Consider the following 18,797-nt stretch of genomic DNA (forward strand, 5'->3'; position numbering starts at 1 on the left):
CAAAGTGACCTACAAGTCATGATGGATAGCAGAACAGACTTCAGTTCAAAGAGAAGACTTTCTCAAGTCTGAGGGAGCTACCCAATTGTTTCAGCTAACCTTTAAACCCAACGAAAACCAGATTGCAAATGTTTGCAGTATAGACCATTTCAATGTGGAGATTTCATTGGCTCATGAACATTTCCTGCTTGTTATTAAACCATTTCAACTGTAACAAAAGGCAATTCAATCATAATTTAATCTTAAAACAGCTCTCTTAATGTTATTTATTAGTACGTGGCTCTTTTCAGATTCTGAAAAGCGATAGAAATCAAAAATGTAAAACAGGAAATACATAGGGACCACTGTTATTGTTTACATCCCTCATATAATGATCTATCGAAAAACAAAAAGTCTGAGTTTACAAGAAATCGTTTGTTCATCTATCAGTCATTTAGGGTGGAGCTATCAGTCGTTTAGGGTCTGGCTATCAGTACTTTAGGGCGGTGCTATTAGTACTTTAGGGTGGAGCTATCAGACATTTAGGGTGGAGCTATCAGTCGTTTAGGGTGGAGCTATCAGTACTTTAGGGTGGTGCTATTAGTACTTTAAGGTGGAGCTATCAGACATTTAGGGTGGAGCTATCAGTCTTTTAGGGTGGAGTTATCAGTCATTTAGGGTGGGCCTATCAGTACTTTAGGGCGGTGCTATTAGCACTTTAGGGTGGAGCTATCAGTCCTTTAGGGTGGAGCTATCGGTCTTTTAGGGTGGAGCTATCAGTCATTTAGGGCGGAGCTATCAGTCTTTTAGGGTGGAGCTATCAGTCATTTAGGGTCGGGCTATCAGTACTTTAGGGCGGTGCTATTAGTACTTTAGGGTGGAGCTATCAGTCCTTTAGGGTGGAGCTATCAGCCATTTAGGGTGGAGCTATCAGTACTTTAGGGCGGTGCTATCAGTAATTTAGGGTGGAGCTATCAGTCATTTAGGGTGGAGCTATCAGTCATTTGGGGTGGAGCTATCAGTACTTTAGGGTGGAGCTATCAGTCATTTAGGGTCGGGCTATCAGTACTTTAGGGCGATGCTATTAGTACTTTAGGGTGGAGCTATCAGTCATTTAGGGTGGAGCTATTAGTCATTTAGGGTGGAGCTATCAGTCATTTGGGGTGGAGCTATCAGTACTTTAGGGTGGAGCTATCAGTACTTTAGGGTGGTGCTATTAGTACTTTAGAATGGAGCTATCAGTCATTTAGGGTGGAGCTATCAGTCATTTAGGGTGGAGCTATCAGTACTTTAGGGTGGAGCTATTAGTCATTTATGGTGGAGCTATCAGTCATTTAGGGTGGAGCTATCAGTCATTTAGGGTGGAGCTATCAGTCATTTAGGGAAGGGCTATTGTTAATTTGAGGCTTTGTTATCAGTCCTCTAGGGTGGAGCTATCAGTTATTTAGGATGGGGCTATCAGTACTTTAGGGTGGGGCTATCAGTCATTTAGAGCAGGGCTATTGTTCATTTAGGGCGGTGCTATCAGTCCTTTAGGGTGGAGCTATCAGTCATTTAGGGCGGTGCTATCTGTTATTTAGGGTGGAGCTATCAGTCATTTAGGCTGAGGCAATCAGATCTTTTGGGTGGAGCTATTAGTCATTTAGGGCAGGGCTATCATGCATTTAGGGCGGTGCTATCTGTCATTTAGGGTGGAGCTATCAGTCATTTAGGCTGGAGCAATCAGTACTTTAGAGTAGAGTTTTCAGCCATTTAGGGCAGGGCTATTGTTCATTTAGGGCGGTGCTATCAGTCTTTTAGGGTGGAGCTATCAGTCATTTAGGGTGGAGCTATCAGTCATTTAGGGTGGAGATATCAGTATATAGAGCAGGACTAGGGGCAGGGGCATGTTTCTGCCTTATTAGGAGTGGTTGAAACAAATATGATACGATTCTATCTGTAAAATGTAGCCCTTCGTTCTCATCATCATCATCAGCATCTGAAAACAGCATCTGCACCAGAGGGTGCCAATGGTGATTCTGGTGGACAGTAAACAAACAAACTGCCATTGAAGTAATCCTACATTTGTTAGCAGTGCCCTTTCAATGATCCGGTTGGTTCCCAAAGCATAAAGTCATGCACAACCCCAACATTTTTTTCTTATTTCAGTTTTGATTTGATGTCACAATAAGGGGGGGGGGGGGGGGGGGGGGGGACACACGCTTAACTTCTATTTCATGCTGACCTTAACCACAGTACTAAAATATGTGAAGGGAGGCTCCAGTCATTCAACAGGAATCTGCAAATTGAAGGTAAAAATTCCTCATGGGGATTTTTTAAGTTGGCCATGCAAATGTGCCACACTAATCAATAGTTGCTGTGTATAAAAGTGTGCGGGGCAGGAGCTGTGCTACATACAGTCAGAAATGAGAGGCGCAATCCAAAACGTCCGAGAAACTGCTTCAGGTGGAATTATTAAACACTATCCCAAACCATTTGCTAAAAATGTCAGCTTCAAGCTCTTCAACAAAAGCTGATGGAAGTGCCTGAACATGATGATATTCAGATTAGATAATGTGCTCCCGCTCCAAAACATCTTTGATTTGTTTTATCATTTGCACCGAAAGATGAGATGTTTTTTTTTTTCTTATGTTTTATTAATGGATCTCAGCGGGGAACACTCAAATGGATATCAACAACTGGATAAGAGCAGAGGAGACGCCAGCGGTGTTGACACAAACCCCATGCTGGCTCGCACCTCTCGTGTGCCAATCTGTGCACTTTAATTGTTCACTCGCTCAATGAATACATAAATAGGTCCCAGGATCTGGTCACGGTAATGAAGCTATTTTTAGTCTCAAATTGCTGCTTCACGTTTGAATGGAACATCTTCTGTGATCTTTTTTTTTCCCATTTCGCTCCACACATACGCACTCGGGTTTATCTGCAAACACACATTAGGATTAATGTAATGGGTGTGAAATAAAATTCGGTTTTAATGTGTTACAATGCAATAAAGCCAGAGTGATGAAACATGATGCAGATGTCAAGGCTGGATCGATTTAAAAGCCACTTTTGAGAATATGTTGTGCTTCAAGGACGCTCATCAGCAGCCTGACGAACTCAAGGTCAAGTCTGTCCCTGTCCCTGACCTGGGGTCAGCTATATAAACCCGTCTGCAAACACAAAGGCACAATCTCCTCTATCACATCCACTAAATACTGCTAAACTTCTGCGCCAAACTTCATATATAATAAACATTTCATATATATTAGCTCCACTCATCAAAGATGTTTTCATTAACCTGAAGACTCATTCATTTGTTCATTTTCTTTTCGGCTTAGTCCCTTTGTTAATCTGGGGTCGCCACAGCGGAATGAACCGCCAACATGTTTTGCGCAGTGGATGCCCTTCCAGCTGCAACCCATCTCTGGGAAACATCCATACACACTCATTCACACTCATACACTGTGGACAATTTAGGCCCTGTTTACACTAATGTGTTTTAGTTTGAAAACGCATAGGTTTTGCTTTGGTTACGCCATCTGTCCACACTACGCCGGAGTTTTCGTGCGTCGAAAACGGAGCGTTTTGGAAATGCTGGAGAGGCCGTTTTCATTCTGAAATGCTGCTGCTCCGTCTCAGTGTGGATGAGGGAAAACGGAGACATTTGAAAACAGAGGCGGGGCTGCTGAGATTCGCTAGCTGATTGGGGCTTTTGTGTCATTGCGTATCCTTCCCTTATTCGTCAATGCCCCTATCACATGACTATAACACATGGCTTTAACGCTACCGGAAGACAGCAGACCAGCCTTCACTGTAAACAACAACATGGACACAGAAATGGGAGCGTTGTTTGCACTATTGTCTGTTTTAGGCGGCATTGTGCAGTTATTAATTTGTTACGTTTAGTAACTCGACCTCGTCGTCTGTCAACAAAAATGCCTCTCTTGCTTTCTTTGCCATCGCATTTATTGTTCAACCGGCGTTTGTTGACTAACAATAACCAAATGCAGAGTGAGACGCATGCTTTCTGTTTATACTAGAACGCGCATGCCCAGAGTGTGCGAATGGTCACGTGATATACGTTTTTGGTGGTGTAGTGTGGACGGAGATATGTTTAGAGATGCTAGGTGAAACGCTAGTGTGGACGCGGATCGTTTTTGATCTAAAACGCCGTTTTAAAACTAAAACCCACTAGTTTAAACGGGGCCTTAGCCTACCCAATCTGCGGACGTTTTTTTTGCTATTTCTGCAGAGAATTTTGGTGAAAATCTGCGGATTTCTGCAGAATTATTTTGGGAGTATCCAGCGGAGTATCATAACTAAAACCTTAATATATTAAATAAAAAGTAATAAATTACTGAATAGCAACTGAATAAATTCCAACCCAAGCTCATTCTGGAAACGTAGCCCCGCAGACGTTTCTGGAGACCGCGATTTACGTGGCCGGACGTACGTATGGCCAAGTTTTTTTGTTTTTTTTTTATCGAGCGAACGATGTGGGGCGGTGTGACGCCGCTCCGCTCCTCCTCTTTGCGCTCGCCGGCTGACCGCTCGCCTCCGTGTGGAGGGCTTTCCCGCCTCAACCAGTTTGTCTGCTTAGCTCCGGCCACGGCACCAACCGGGATCAAGTCCGGGGAAGAGCAGTTCAAGAAATCAGGTAAGATGAAAAACAGAATCCAAAAAAATAAAAGCCAACGAGTTTGCGACAGGGCGAGATCCGAAAAACGCGGTCAAAATCGGACGAGGGCTTTTGTTTTTTTTTCTGGACGGCTTTTGCAAATCGTCGCTTAGGTTTAGGGAAGGAGGAGGAGGAGGAGGGCGGCTGGATCGGCGAACGGCGCGCACTCCCGAGAGGCGTCCGAGACGCGAAAAAGCGCGCACAGCGGCCTCTTACGGATTCGCCAAAACAAAAACTGCTCAAATACGTACCTCCCAGGACGTATTCCGCGGCCTCCAAAAAACGCCCGCGGGGCTACGTTTCCACAATGAGCCCGGGTTGATAAATTCAGATTTACATATTTACTCAAGTAAATAAACAGAATTAATAGTGGGCTAAAAATCTGCAGAAATCTGCGTGCGCATATTCCGTGTGGGCCTAATTATAAGAAATGTTGATAAACAACAAACCTTACTGTCTTGATTAAAAACCAAGATATGATCATATTTTATATTGGTATAAAATAAACGTCACCTAGAGGCCTTTGCCTTTCATATTAGCCACTTCAGATACCAAATGATCAACTAGAAGTCAAGTTATTATTTGCTGGTCCTGTATTTGTACATATATACAGTTTAAGTCAGAATTATTACCTGTTTAAACCTTCCCCACCTGTTTATTTCTTCCCCAATTTCCATTTAACAGAGAGTTGATTTTTTCAACACATTTATAAACATAATAGTGTTAATAACTCATCTCTAATAACTGATTTAATTTGTCTTTGTCATGATGACAGTAAATAATATTAGACTAGATATTCTCTATACTCTTCTATACAGCTTAAAGTGACATTTAAAGGCTTAACTAGGGTAACTAGGCAGGTTAGGGTAATTAGGCAAGTCATTGTATAATGATGGTTTGTTCTATCGAAAAAAAAAAAAAAAAATATATATATATATATATATATATATATATATATATATATATATATATATATATATATATATATATATATATATATATAGCTTAAAGGGGCTAATGATTTTGTCCTTAAAATGTTTTCAAAAAAATTAAAAACTGCTTTTATTCTAGCCGAAATAAAACAAATAAGACTTTCTCCAGAGGAAAAAATATTTGCGATGAATCATTTGACAGCGCTAACTATTTCTTTTATGAATAATTTAGATCTTAATAAAGTCACAGTAAGTATAGAGTAAAAAGTGGCGTTAAACAGAAGCTGTGCGAGAGTCTCTTCACAGCAGTAAAAACACAGTAAAGTCTCCGCGGGGAGGTGTAAATCTCTCTCTGGGGTCCTGAGCTCCTGCTATCCTGCTCCGCCGCTGGAGGAACAGCTTACTTTAATGAGCCGCTAATACTCGCCCTGCAGGGCACTACACGTATTCACAAACGAGAGACAGCTTTACATTTTGTATGTTTTAGTGATTGTTTCTAGAATAATATACTCAAAACAATCTCAAATTACTGTAAAAAGTGACCAGAAATGACATCTGTTGCTTTTTTTAACTAATTTAACTTGTTAATACGTGTATGGAAAAAAATCAATGCCAAAAGTATTGAAATAAAAAGCTTGTCGAATAGCACAAGCTGAAAAAATTCATACATAAAATACACAAAAAAAAATATGCACAGTAGACATAAATATTATGTAAATAAAAGCTTTCTCTGTTAACTTTTTGACAGCGCTAATATACAGTTGAGGTCAGAATTATTAGCCCCCGTCGAATTTTTTTCTTATTTTTTAAATATTTTCCAAATGATGTTTAACAGAGCAAGGACATTTTCACAGTATGTCCAACACAATCTCACGGCAATTCGTAACTTTTTCATTTAGTGGCTAATTCGTACAAATTCGTACGATCTAATTCGTACATTTTAGTACGATTTGCGTATCCCCCCAATGACGGTTGGGTTAAGGGGTGGGGTTAGGTGCCACGCCTCCTTTTTAAGATCGACTGAACTCGTACGAATTCGTACGAATTAGCCACTAAACTGCCAAAACGTAAAATACTTACGTTTTTTCATGAGATCAGGCTGGTTTGTCTGATAATATTTTTTCTTCTGGAAAAAAGTCTTATTTGTTTTATTTCGTCTAGAATAAAAGCAGTTTTAATTTTTTTAAACACCATTTTAGGGACAAAATTATTAGCCCTTTTAAGCAATTTTTTTCTTGATAGTCTACAGAACAAACCATCATTACACAATAACTTGCCTAATTAACCTAACCTGCCTAGTTACCCTAATTAACCTAGTTAAGCCTTTAAATGTCACTTTATAGAAGTGTCTTGAAAAATATCTAGACTAATATTATTTACTGTCATCATGGCAAAGATAAAATAAATCAGTTATTAGAGATGAGTTATTAAAACTATTATGATTAGAAATGTGTTGAAGAAATCTGCTCTCCATTAAATAGAAATTGGGGAAAAAATAAACAAGCGGTCTAATAATTCAGGGGGGTTAATAATCCTGACTTCAACTGTATAAGCAAACATTAACTTTAAATTGTCTATTACACTGCAACTCATCCACAAACGTGATGCTATTTATAAAGTACAGTAAAGGTGCACACAACAAACTATCAAAGTAGTGCACTAGTGTTTAAGGTATAATAAAGATGCAGCTTCACTAATATCACTGCAGCTACAGGTGAAGTGAGGTAATCTCTGTGCAAATCTCTCCCGCTGACAAAGCCCGATTTCCTCTCTGCGATTCCTTCTTTCACGTCCACCATTGTTGTGCTATAATCAAAAAGTTAAGATGCTTAGCCAATCCCATATTAGCTTTGCCTTGTTTTTTCTTCTTCTTCTATGGATCCTAATTAGTACAAATTGTGGGAGCGCTAAGAAGCCGCCAAAGACTTCCTAATCTGAGAACCTGTCAAGCAATTAGCAGAATCGCCCCTAAAGCTACGAGTCTAAAACAAAAGCAGGGTTTTTTTTGCTGCAGGCTGGAGAGTAGCAGTTGCATGTAGATCTGCATGACAGTCCGGCCCACATTAGCACAGTAAAACAGCCCCGCTACTGCCATTGTGGAGGCCTGCTGTGAGAGGAGCCTTTGTGCCGCAGCCTCTGAAAGGCTTTGTGGAGCGTTTGGCACCTCGGCTCAATATTCCACGCCATCAGTGCATCACAAAGAGAGGTGTGTTTGCTACCTTTGGGGGCTGAAGAATTTCGCACATTTAAAGAGCTTGTTTCCTCACATTGACAATGGTGGAGACAGAAACGCAAGCGTAATCTCCTTGAAGTATTTGTTCCTTAGATATTTGTTAAAATAAATTGTTTTAAAAAGTTTTTTCTTTAAATTTGTAATTATTAAAGTCAGTTTTTTTTCGCCAAATAAGTACAATGGTGAACACATAAGTATATATACATTACCAGTCCAAAGTTTGGGGTCGGTGGGATTTTTAAATGTTTTAAAATAAGCTTCTGCTCACAAAAGCTGCATTTATTTAATCAGAAATACAGTACAACCTGTAGAATTATGAAGTGTTATTGCACAATAAATAACTGTTCAAAAGTAGATTATAATTTAATTAATCATCTATTACAGTGATTTTAATGATTCATTTTCAGCTTCATTACTCCAGTCTTAAGTCGCATGATCCTTCAGAAATCACTCTAATATTAGTAAATATGAATTAATATTATTTATAGGTGGGCATAGATATAAAAAATTATCTAGATTAATCTTACTGTAATACTGGAATTAATCTAGGTAAAATGGCTCATTTAAATTCTGCCGAATTTAGCATTCAGAATATGTGCGCTACCCAAATAATGTCTAAAAGTAAGTCTTTTGCTGCGCTAACACCACTTAGCGCGAGTGATTTACATGCTAAGTCAATGCAAACACGCGAATAGACATCCTGCGGCGCGATACGCACGGATGACGCGAATGGCGCGGTGCAAATAGCGCGATATGCGTGAATGGCGCGGCGCGAATTGAGCATTTTGCGCGTTAACTAATCAGGAGCTTGCTCTTGTGAGGGCGTGATTGTGACGTATCGCCTGTTGTCGGTGTTCCGGGGGAAAATCCTTCATCAAACTGGGTTTGGCTCAGTCAGAAGCACTGCTGAAAGCCTCCGTCATCCAGGTTCAGTTTCTCACAGAGCTCACAGAGCTGGATGCACCTCTGCAAGGATGTGGTGGACTCAGACACGACCCTAAACGTATCGAAGCTGTTTTTCAGCCTTCATAAAACACATAAACACTGTTATTTTCTTCTTAAAATCCATGTTAGCCATTTAGCAATGAAGCTAGACTCACCGGGCAGACAGAAGCCCTGCCCATCACGCGAATCCGCGAATGAAGTGAGTAAACTCAAATGTTCACGCGGCAATTTACGCGCAAATAGCGCAATTTATCAGCGCGTTCCGCGTCTGGTGTGAACACAGCATTTAAGAGCGGGTTTCTCAAGCCAGGTGGCGCATTAGACTAGGGGCTCACCTCCTGTTTTCAAAATGCATCACAAACTGCTTGAGAAACTGTTCTACTATGATAATTGGTGATGAAAATAAATGATGTCCAATAAGATGTGCTTGTGTTTACTCACTGTTTATTCAGATAAACATGAATGTTGAACTGTAGGCCTACATAAGCTCAAACAGCCATTTCTGATGACCTTAATCCGACTATTTGTTCTATTTATTCGACATTCATTTTGGAATTATTGCATACATATTAAGCCATCACAGCATTAGTTAGATAGTTGTTTTTGGGTTTTATTAGTCCTAATTGATGTTGCTTTCAAATACAAATAAAACCTTAATATACAGTGTTTGGTAGACAGTGGTATACTTTTAATATACAGTGTTTGGTAGACAGTGGTATACTTTTAATATACAGTGTTTGGTAGACAGTGGTATACTTTTAATATACAGTGTTTGGTAGACAGTGGTATACTTTTAATATACAGTGGTGCTCATTCATTTTTGGGTGGGTGCTCCTAAATATTTTTTTGAAGCTCCTAAATATTTCAAGTTGAGAGCACCGGTGCTAACAGAGTAAAAAAGTTCATTCCGAGCCCTGACCCCTCCTGTAAACCCAATTGATAGTGTTTTCAAAAGCACAGATCAACCGGATCACCTCTTCCCTAAAACCAACCAAAAGTAGCTGTGTTTCAGTCAACCGATTTTTAAAATCGTTTAATGGAAACGCCAATAATTTTTTAAAATGCGCATAAAAACATATGCACATAACTGAGTAGGATAAACTTTTATGCGATAAGAAAAGATGCGCATAAACTACAATCAAAACACTTTTACGGAACAAATTCCAGTATGCGCATTAAAAAAGGTCATGTGATTTTGTTATGAGAGATCACATGGTTTCTGCTACATTCATTCTTCCGTGGCGGGGCGCCACACCAAAATTCATCCCACCACGGCTACATTATAGCTTCTTATTTAAAATATTCGACTGTTTTTTTTTAAATAGCGGGTTAAAATCGCACTGAAAACGTATAAAAAGGTAACTGAATAATAACAGCGCAAACTTCTGTGACCATGGTAGTGCTGTTCATTCAGTTTAACCCTTTAGGGGGCGTGCTGACTGACTGACTGACAGGTGCGTGATGCGTGAGGCTAGCAAACACGGCGTAGCTTTCAGTTATGATGAACACAGTTTCCATAATTATACTTTATTTATAGTTAAAGGTCTGTGGCTCTGCATATAATGACTTTATCTTGCCGGAGTTTGTAGCCGTTTCACTTTAGGACGCATTAATGCCGCAAGTCTATCGTAGACATTCATAAATATTCCTAGCAAATATAATAAATGTTAAAGACGTACTTGCTACATAAACGCACTAAATCACACTTCAGCCGCGTTTATTTGAGGGCGCACAAGAAAATCTGCACTTGAGCAGCGTATTTGAAGGCGCGCAAGAGGTTTTGTGCACGAACAGAGGAAATCGGTGCTCAAGCAGAGATTGACATGCTCGTAGGCTATGTATGAATGCGATCTCGACTAAATACTGCGCCCACGACATTTGTCAATGAAATAACGCCACATGTAGTGGTAGATCTGTGTAAAATGACAGAGTCTGCCGCCACAGCTGGAAAAAATCCTAGAGGAAACATTGGATCATGTGATGATAAATGTGTGTGAATGGACAAACTAGCAGGCTGAACACACTGTAAAACATCTGAAATGTAATTTTGGCCATTCTTAAACGCCTTAACCGTTTCAGTATTAGTGTTATTACATTATTAATTGACTCAATGACTGTCAAGAGCGTCTGCGCTCTGCGTCTCACGCCTTCAAACGCCAACATGCGTTCATTGTGTGTCAGCATACTGTCTTCTGAGGTGCAAGTCCTTAATTAAATGAAGAAATGATTCACGCAGCTTCTCCTACCACAGCAAATTTCCTTTTTACTTTCGATATTTGGCGCCAGTTAATCAGGAAGTGAAGATTTTGTTCGCTTTGACTCGTTGCTTAATTCGCATGCGATATTTCAATTTTGCGCATAAAACTAATTTGCATTTTTGGATGAAAACACAGCTAGTGTTTTCAAAAGCAATCCAGAAAAAGACACCCCCTTGAGGCTGCCTGAGTTTTACCACATTTTACCACAATCTCACCCTGTTTTTTGCCTTTTGGTTTTGTCTACCTGTTTTCTGGAATTGTTCATTGCCAGAATTGAACCCTGTCATCGCAGTCAACTCCTCTTTGCATCTCAAGTCCGCCAAAGTACATGGTGAGCTACTGGACAAACTGGTAACAGCTGAAAAAGCTGTCCACATGGAGGAAAGCGGTCAGCTAGTAGCGCTAAAATAAACAAGCCATCGACGGCATCATACCGGCCTGTAACGTTCATTTTAAAGACGAAACTCAGCCATACATAGCTCTGGCTACATAATTCACGCTCTAAAGAAATGTTTACAGGGGTACATTTTCACAACAAGCCTGTGTTGAACAATTAATTTCAAGAATTGTGTTAATTCAGCTCATTTTAAATAAGTAGTTTGACCAAGCAGAGTTTTTTCAGTGTATATAAATTAATGTAAGCTTTTGTTCATATCACCATCTCTACTTCTGACACATTTCTCCAATGGTATGTAGGAAATACTCCAGCTAACACACACTTCCCACTTGCAAAAATAAATATAAGAGTTCTCCGATAAAACAAAGACGCATATATTTTGACTAAGCTCAGGGGTGAGATGCCGGGAGTGACCGTTCGCTGGTGTACAATACCACTGATTACGGCTGACAGATCTGATCAAAGACTAAAACAGGCCAGGAATCCAAACTAGACGCGCAGCTGGGAGTAAAAGCGTCCATCCGCACGACCCCTATAACACGCACATCCAGATGTAGCAAACTCAAGCCCAATATTGGCTCAGGGAGTGAATGAGCCATTGCTAAACATGAGGGCGCTGGTGATGTTCACTTCACTTAGATCACAGACAAGCAATGTCAAGCAAATGTCAACCTTGCCATGAAAAAAATACGTTTTCACCATAATCGTGAATGTTTTTGTACATTTTTCCCTTCATTTTTTTAAGGTAGGTGGTTGCAAACAAATTATATAGGCAGATTTTTTTTTATTAATTGAGTCATTTTCAACTTAATTTGTTTGTTTAAATTCTGTCTATACAATTGTGTGTAACCCCCTACCTTAGGCCCCGTTTACACTAGTGCGTTTTAGTTTTAAAACGGCGTTTTAGAATGAAAACTGTCATGATGGTCAGTGACCACCGGAGGGCGCTGTAGTTCACAGACTTTGAGAATTGACTACAGCGCCCAAAAGACTACAAGTTCATACATACCATGCACATTACACCCGGTCCACGTACACTGATTGGCTCACAGCTGTTCCTGTTTCCTGTTAATTTCCTGGACTATTTATACAACCATTTCACCTCTGTTTGTCACTGCGTCGTTTGTCCATCTTGTCTCCGGGTGCCTGTAAGTTTAGAGTTTCTGATTCCTGAGCCCTGTCTCTGTTTTGTGTTTCTTGTTTTATTGTTTATTTGTACTTTGCACTTGGAACACCTTGTTTTTCTGTTTGATGCACATTTTAATTAAAACTGCACTTGGATCCGCAACTTTTTGTTCCTGTTTGATCTTGCTAATGTGACAGAAAACGATCCGCGTCCACACTCGCATTTTACCCAGCGTTTCTGAACTGCTCTCCGTCCACACCAAAACGCTGAAAACGCACATCACGTGACCACACTCACACTCTTGGGCAAGGGCTGCAGCCCATATACCCAGATGAGAGCTCTGCTAGTCGGACTACTCATCAAGCATCTCCCGCTGGATCTAATCTCACTATATTTATTAAACGGGATATTTCATTCATCTTGTTGTCTTTATCTAACGACATATTCCCTGACTTTGGGCATTGGAATCTATTACTTGTTCTCAGGTAACGTGTTTTGGCTGAGCGCAAAGATAAGTTAATGATTAATGTAACCACGTAGCCTACATTCTGTATATTGACTGATCGCTTGCCTTTATTTACTATAATGTATAAACTTATTGTATGTTATACTTTTAAAATGGCCATTATCGATTATTAAAACTGATATTCAGCAAAAGAGAGGGTATGTTTCGTATTTTCACTGAAATTGAAAGGAGGCAGTTGTTATCGGCTCCGTTTTGTTATAAATATCCACACAGTGAAGATGACGCTCATGCAGCACGACGCCTCAACATTTCTGCTGTCTAAGTTGCTAATATTAAAATGAAAATAGGCAGTTCCTTACATCATGTTTACATTTTATTGTTGAGAAAGTGAAACAACGAAGCCAGGGTGATGTGAATGAAGCTATAAAGTACACTGTTCCCTTTGAAGATTTACCCGTGTCCTCGGTATAGTCTGCTTTTCCATATCAAACTGAGAAGAAGAGACTGCAGCCTTGATCAAACTTGCGAAGTCTGAACTTACACGGAGAGAATGCAGGACTGAACTGTGCGTGTTAGGCTACTTAATATTCAGGAAAAGCCCCAATCAGAGAGGCGAACGTCTGCAGCCCCGCCTCCGTTTCCAGATGTCTCCTTTTTCCATCATCCACACTGAGACGGAGCAGCAGCGTTTCAGAATGAAAACGGCCTCTCCAGCGTTTTCGAAACGCTCCGTTTTCGGCGCTCGAGAACTCCGGCGTAGTGTGGACGGATGGCGTAACCGTAGCAAAACTTATGCGTTTTAAAACTAAAACGCATTAGTGTAAACGGGGCCTTAGAACAAAGTAAACTCAAAGGATCATTCTTTTCAGTGTATTGTAAGTCACATTCATTCATTCATTCATTGAATTGTCTGTAGTGTATGAGTGTGTGTGTGTGAATGTGTGTGTGGATGTTTCCCAGAGATAGGTTGTGGCTGAAAGGGCATCCGCTGCGTAAAAACTTGCTGGATAAGTTGGCGGTTCATTCCGCTGTGGCGACCCCGGATTAATAAAGGGACTAAGCCGACAAGAAATGAATGAATGAATATATATATATGTGTGGTCCTGAAAAATTTCAGTTCAAAGGGGTATCTAACCCTTCCCTTTTGCCCTATGGCTTCAAGCTTAAGAGAATTGGGCCACCCCTATCCCTTCACAGGAACATGCAAAACGAGGGGTTTGGGATTGTGCCCTTGTGTGTGGATGAGACTGGACTTCTATTGACTCAGGCAGAAGCCTATACTCCTTTCCAAAGTGCACACTCATGCTTGCTAATCTCACAGCTAGCACGCTAAGTCAACGCTTCAGCCAGAGATGCTCTCGGTTTCAGATCAAATCAGCCTCAATAATCAATACGAGCACTGATCAGGCCTAATGAGAGATCAATCGTCTTGGAGAACAGCAGACGAACACAATCTTTGTGTACGCTGTCAGAATGAAGGTTATCTCTGCGGGCAATGGCAGCTGAGGTGACAGCGGTTTCCCATGATGCTCCAGCTGTCCATCTGTCTGTCAACTGACCGCCGCGTCCCGGTTCCCCCTGCTGCCACTCAGCGTCTGAAAGCCTCTATTATCTGCTGCAGCGGCGCAGGAGCTGCTCAGGCTTTGATAAGCTATCGCCGGTCCCAGGTGAGAGCCGCTAACAGCACATCAGCACAAAACAACGGCTGCCAATGAAACCGGCCGTCTTTATCACCAGCGCCGCTCAAAGCCACCGCAGTCTCATCTCGCAGGTGCGACCAGAGCATTTATATAAATATATATATATATATATATATGGGGATAATCTGAAGTAGATCGCTTATTGCAAATACACCCCCCTCTATTCACCCCCATTAAAATATATATATCACTGTGGGCTTTTTCAAATCTCACTGCAGATAGTTCAGACATGTGTAGATTTTAGCGTGAATTTTATTTTTATGCAGGAATTTTTTTTTTTTACATTTCAACATTAACAACTAATTTGTTTTATGATATATATATATATTTTATTATATATTTAAATAAATATATATTTATTTATACCTTTAAAATATATATTTACACCTTTAAAATATATATTTACACCTTTAAAATATAATTTACTTTATAATAATAATAATAATAATAATAATAATATTTTGTATAATAATTATGCAAAGACCAAATACCTATTTTGTAAAAATTTACAATTTACATGTTTTTATTTTTGTGTCTGAACATTTTGTTTCATTTTTAATTGAAGCAAAAATGTAATAACATAATAATGATAACAATAATACAATTTTTTATATTATGCAACACAGGAATGTTTTTATTTTGTTAAAAATATTACATTATATTATACACAATTGTGTCTCTTTTTTCAATAGAAGCAAGAAATAATAATAATATATAGTAATTATTTTATATTTTAATGACATGAATGGCATTTTTTAAAAGCTTGACTGTATTTATGTATAAACAGGACTAATAAACAATTATTCCTATAAACAATTATATATTAAAGACTTACTACTACAACTACTAATATTAATAATAGCAACAACAACCATAATAATAATAATAATAATAATAATAATAATAATAATAAAATTTTTAATACTATGCAACACAAGAATGTATTACTCAAAAATGTACATCCATTAGCTTTGTGTATGAACATTTTTGTATATTTTAATAATAGAATCAATAAATAATAATAATAATAATAATAACAACAACAACAACAACAACAACAACAACAACAACAACAACAACAACAACAACAACAACAACAACAATAATAATAATATTAATAATAATAGTAATAATAAATTATATTTTATATTTTTTAATACAAAATTGGGTCTCTTTTTTCAATAGAAGCAATAAATAATAATAATATATAGTAAATGTTTTATATTTTAATAATATGAATGACATTTTTTAAAAACTTGACTGTATTTATAAACAGGACTAATAAACACTTTTTACTATAAACAATTATGTATAATAGACTTACTACTACTACTACTACTAATATTAATAATAACAACAACAACCATAATAACAACAACAACAATAATAATACATATTTTATATTTTAATGGCATGAATGACATTTTGTTCTTAAAAATTTGACTGTATTTATGTATAAACAGGACTTATAAACAATTATTCCTATAAACAATTATATATAGACTTACTACTAATAATAATAACAACAACAACAACAGTTTTATATTATGTAAACATACGTTTAGCTTTATGTATGTGTATTTTGTCTCTTTTTCAAGCAAGAAATATTAATAATAATAAATAATTATTTTAGATTTTAATGACATGAATGGCATTTCTTAAAAACTTGACTGTATTTATGTTCAAACAGGACTAATAAACAACTATTCCTATGAACAATTATATACAATAGACCACTACTGCTAATAATAATAATATTTTTATATTATGCAAAACAAGGATGTATCTATTTTATAAAAATGTACATATATTTAATTTTTGTATGAACATTTTGTCTATTTTTTAATTAAAGCAAAAAAGTAATAAGAATAATTACAATAATACAATATTTTTATATACTGTATACAACACAAGAATGTATCAATTTTGTATAACTATACATCCATTTAGCTTTTGTATGTATATTTTTGTATGTAATAATAATAATAATAAATAATTTCTATTTCATATTTTAATGACATGAATGGCATTCTGAACAGCTTGACTGTATTGATTTATAAACAAGACTAATAAACAATTATTCCTATAAACAATTATATATATACTACTACTACTACACTGTAAAAATTATATAAACAAATAGTCATGACAACATATATTTTAAATTCATTGTAACTTAAAAATAAGTTAATCGGGTTCTAACTTAATTTTATAAGTTACACAAGCTGTTTTAAGTCAGTTTAACATAACTTAAGTTTAATTGACTCATAAGGTTAAATTGATTCAGCTTAAAATATTAAGGCAACCATGACTTTTTTCACAGTGCATTTCAAATAATAATAATAAATACATACATATTCTTATTTTTTATTTTACTCTTTTATTATTATTATTAAATAAGTTTTCATGAATATAAGTCAATGTATTTACAAACATGAACACAACTTATAAAGCATAACTACAACCTTATTCTAAAGTGATCATTATCAGCATCATCGTTATCTTGCAAAAAAATGTACATTAATTTATTTAACATTTAGAAGTTCAGTTTTTAATCTACACTTGGGGGGGAAAGGAAGGTTTTAGCAAATTCTCAAATATTTTGGCAACCCTTATTATCATATATTCTGCTTACTCTGAATAATGTGACTTATCTCGTATGTTTCTGTATAGTAAATTTTTTTTTATTTTATTTCTCTGTCCAGACCCTCATGTCTATGCTAGCCTACCATTGCAAGATAGTAGAGCACTATCCCTGATTGTATCACACGTTATTGTTGTCTAATTATTTATTTAGTTTATTATTATTGTTTTATCATATTTAATACAATTGTCCTGTTTTATAATAATAATAATAATTATAATAATAATAATGATAATAAAAATAATAATAAGGATAATGATTATATTAATAATAATAATAATAATTATTATTATTATTATTATTATTACTACTACTATTATTTTTATTATTTTATAATTATTACAATTTTATTATCATTTTATAATAATAATAACAACAACAATAATAATAAATATTATTATTATAATTATTATTTATTATAATTATTATTATTATTTATTATTATTATTATTATTTATTTTTATTATTTATTATTATTATTGTTGTTGTTGTTGTTGTTTTTATTATTATTTTATTTATTTATTATTATTATTCATTCATTCATTCATTCATTTTCTTGTCGGCTTAGTCCCTTTATTTATACGGGGTCACCACAGCGAAATGAACCGCCAACTTATCCAGCAAGTTTTTTACGCAGCGGATGCCCTTCCAGCCGCAACCCATCTCTGGAAAATATTTTTATCATTGTTATATATTTAATATTATTATTAATATTAATATATTTATTATTATTATAATAATAATAATTATTATTATTATTATCATTATATATTTATTATTATTACTATTATTATATTTTATTTTATTCAATATTTACTATTATTATTATTCAATATTTTTTATTATTTAATATATTTATTATTACTAATATTCTATATTTATTATTATTAATATATATATATATTTTTATTATTCTCTTGTTTTTACTATTTTTATTATCATGTCAATATACATGGAAGTGTATTAAGGGTTTGTGGGTTTGTTGAAGTGGGTTAATATATATATATATATATATATATATATATATATATATATACACACACACACACACACACACACAATGACATCTGTACTTGGCATAAAAATAAAGGGGGAAAAAAGCAGCTCAGTTTGTAATCTAAAGAAATTAATACTATTTTTCAACGGGGTCCAAAGAGACAGCTAAAATGAAGTGAAATGTATAATGACAGCAAAAAATACCCTGACAAAATGATGCAGGACATATGCAGAAATGCTTTTTCAGCACTTAACACTATGAAATATATTTATAAATATGATGTTTCATTTCTGAAGGATCGTCTGACACTGAAGACTGTATTAATACTAAAAATTCAGCTTTGAATCAGGAATAAATAGCTTTTATATATATATATATATATATTAAATCATAAAGCATCTATTTTAAATTATAAGTGGCTCATATTTCAATATATTACTGCTGTAAGAAAGAAAAC

The 18,797-nt window shown here is 36.4% G+C and overlaps 1 long non-coding RNA gene across 8 annotated transcripts in view; it reads right to left on the reverse strand.

Annotated features, from left to right (window-relative positions):
- Positions 1 to 18,797, reverse strand: part of sox2ot (SOX2 overlapping transcript) — a 258,951-nt gene that overhangs the window by 128,680 nt on the left and 111,474 nt on the right. The gene's annotated exons all lie outside the window — the stretch shown is intronic.

Source organism: Danio rerio, chromosome 22 (genome assembly GCF_049306965.1).
Source record: "Danio rerio strain Tuebingen ecotype United States chromosome 22, GRCz12tu, whole genome shotgun sequence".
In the NCBI taxonomy this organism is placed as follows: domain Eukaryota; kingdom Metazoa; phylum Chordata; class Actinopteri; order Cypriniformes; family Danionidae; genus Danio; species Danio rerio.